The sequence below is a fragment of the Seriola lalandi genome, unplaced genomic scaffold, assembly GCF_002814215.2.
Source record: "Seriola lalandi dorsalis isolate HSWRI2012SDOR001 ecotype SW California unplaced genomic scaffold, Sedor1 jcf7180001961886, whole genome shotgun sequence".
Classification (NCBI taxonomy): Eukaryota; Metazoa; Chordata; class Actinopteri; order Carangiformes; family Carangidae; genus Seriola; species Seriola lalandi.
This window is the reverse complement of record NW_019432555.1, coordinates 1-2,397: the sequence shown is the minus strand read 5'-3', so window position 1 is coordinate 2,397 and position 2,397 is coordinate 1. Positions and strand designations below refer to the sequence as shown.

Below are 2,397 nucleotides of genomic sequence, written 5' to 3'. Positions count from 1 at the left end.
CTCTTTCATATGCCACTTGTACAGGCACTCTGTGACTGTAGACTGGATCAATTATTCCTCCAGTTGCAATTTGTGCTTCAAGGAGACGAATTCCATGATCTTTCACAATGAGATCTTTTTTCAAAGCTTGGAACAAAGAAATTGTGTTTCCAGTGTAGGGATCTTTGTATCCTGTTACGGCCCTTTCTGCTGAAAGCAGTTTGTTTTTCCACTCACTGCCAACCACTCCTTGAGCCACAGCTTCCTCTACTGAAAGTTTCTTGTTGGTCACTGGATCAATGACAAAGCCAGTGGCAGCTTGGGCCTCCAGCAGAACCAGAGAAGTACCAGGAGTTAGCAGGCCCTTACTTTTGGCTTCGTAGATACTCAGGGTCTCCATGGTAGACTGCACATACACCCCTGCAATGCTGTTGGTCCCCTCAAGGTACTTGCTTACTGAATCCATTTCACTCACTTCCGTCACTGTGATTTTTCCAGAGCTAAGATCTTTGTAGAGTTCCTCAGTGATGATTTTTGATTCTAGCAGCTCAGTAGCACTGACTTCCTTCCTGATTCCATGGAAGTCTGGAACTTCACATGTCTCTGTGACTGTAGTAGTGGTGATGGTAGTTTTTGTTGTGTTGCTGTCTGATTTTGTTTGTTGCTGAATGATTGTCAGGATAATCTCTAAAAGACGATCAATTGTGATTGACCCAGACTTGTACTGTTGCACAAGCTCTCTCCTCTTCTCCTCAGTGATGTATTTAGAGTAGAGCAGATCCCACAGAGACACTGTTGTTCCTTGGTATTTCCCCCCTGCTTTGTTTGTTGTAGTAGATTTCAGAATGAGTTTTGTAGCCTCATCAACAAAGAAATAAAACTCGCCTTTCTTCACAATGACCAGTAAGCTAAAGCCTGTGATGGGATCTGTGACACATCTCTCCACCAGCTGGAGATAGGTTAGGTTCTCTTTAGTGTTTGGATCAAAGAAGCCCTTAGTGTCATCATCCGGATCAGACAAGATCTGGTTCATTTCCTCATCAAAGTAACCTCTTTCATATGCCACTTGTACAGGCACTCTGTGACTGTAGACTGGATCAATTATTCCTCCAGTTGCAATTTGTGCTTCAAGGAGACGAATTCCATGATCTTTCACAATGAGATCTTTTTTCAAAGCTTGGAACAAAGAAATTGTGTTTCCAGTGTAGGGATCTTTGTATCCTGTTACGGCCCTTTCTGCTGAAAGCAGTTTGTTTTTCCACTCACTGCCAACCACTCCTTGAGCCACAGCTTCCTCTACTGAAAGTTTCTTGTTGGTCACTGGATCAATGACAAAGCCAGTGGCAGCTTGGGCCTCCAGCAGAACCAGAGAAGTACCAGGAGTTAGCAGGCCCTTACTTTTGGCTTCGTAGATACTCAGGGTCTCCATGGTAGACTGCACATACACCCCTGCAATGCTGTTGGTCCCCTCAAGGTACTTGCTTACTGAATCCATTTCACTCACTTCCGTCACTGTGATTTTTCCAGAGCTAAGATCTTTGTAGAGTTCCTCAGTGATGATTTTTGATTCTAGCAGCTCAGTAGCACTGACTTCCTTCCTGATTCCATGGAAGTCTGGAACTTCACATGTCTCTGTGACTGTAGTAGTGGTGATGGTAGTTTTTGTTGTGTTGCTGTCTGATTTTGTTTGTTGCTGAATGATTGTCAGGATAATCTCTAAAAGACGATCAATTGTGATTGACCCAGACTTGTACTGTTGCACAAGCTCTCTCCTCTTCTCCTCAGTGATGTATTTAGAGTAGAGCAGATCCCACAGAGACACTGTTGTTCCTTGGTATTTCCCCCCTGCTTTGTTTGTTGTAGTAGATTTCAGAATGAGTTTTGTAGCCTCATCAACAAAGAAATAAAACTCGCCTTTCTTCACAATGACCAGTAAGCTAAAGCCAGTGATGGGATCGGTCACACATCTCTCCACCAGCTGGAGATAGGTTAGGTTCTCTTTAGTGTTTGGATCAAAGAAGCCCTTAGTGTCATCATCAGGATCAGACAAGATCTGGTTCATTTCCTCATCAAAGTAACCTCTTTCATATGCCACTTGTACAGGCACTCTGTGACTGTAGACTGGATCAATTATTCCTCCAGTTGCAATTTGCGCTTCAAGGAGACGAATTCCATGATTTTTCACAATTAGATCTTTTTTCAAAGCTTGGAACAAAGAAATTGTGTTTCCAGTGTAGGGATCTTTGTATCCTGTTACGGCCCTTTCTGCTGAAAGCAGTTTGTTTTTCCACTCACTGCCAACCATTCCTTGAGCCACAGCTTCCTCTACTGAAAGTTTCTTGTTGTTCACTGGATCAATGACAAAGCCAGTGGCAGCTTGGGCCTCCAGCAGAACCAGAGAAGTACCAGGAGTCAGCA

General features: G+C 43.6%; 1 pseudogene; it reads right to left on the bottom strand.

The window, feature by feature from the left end:
* Positions 1-4: 4 nt before the first annotated feature.
* LOC111669688 (plectin pseudogene) lies at positions 5-2,391 on the bottom strand (annotated as a pseudogene).
* Between the last annotated feature and the right edge of the window lie 6 nt (positions 2,392-2,397).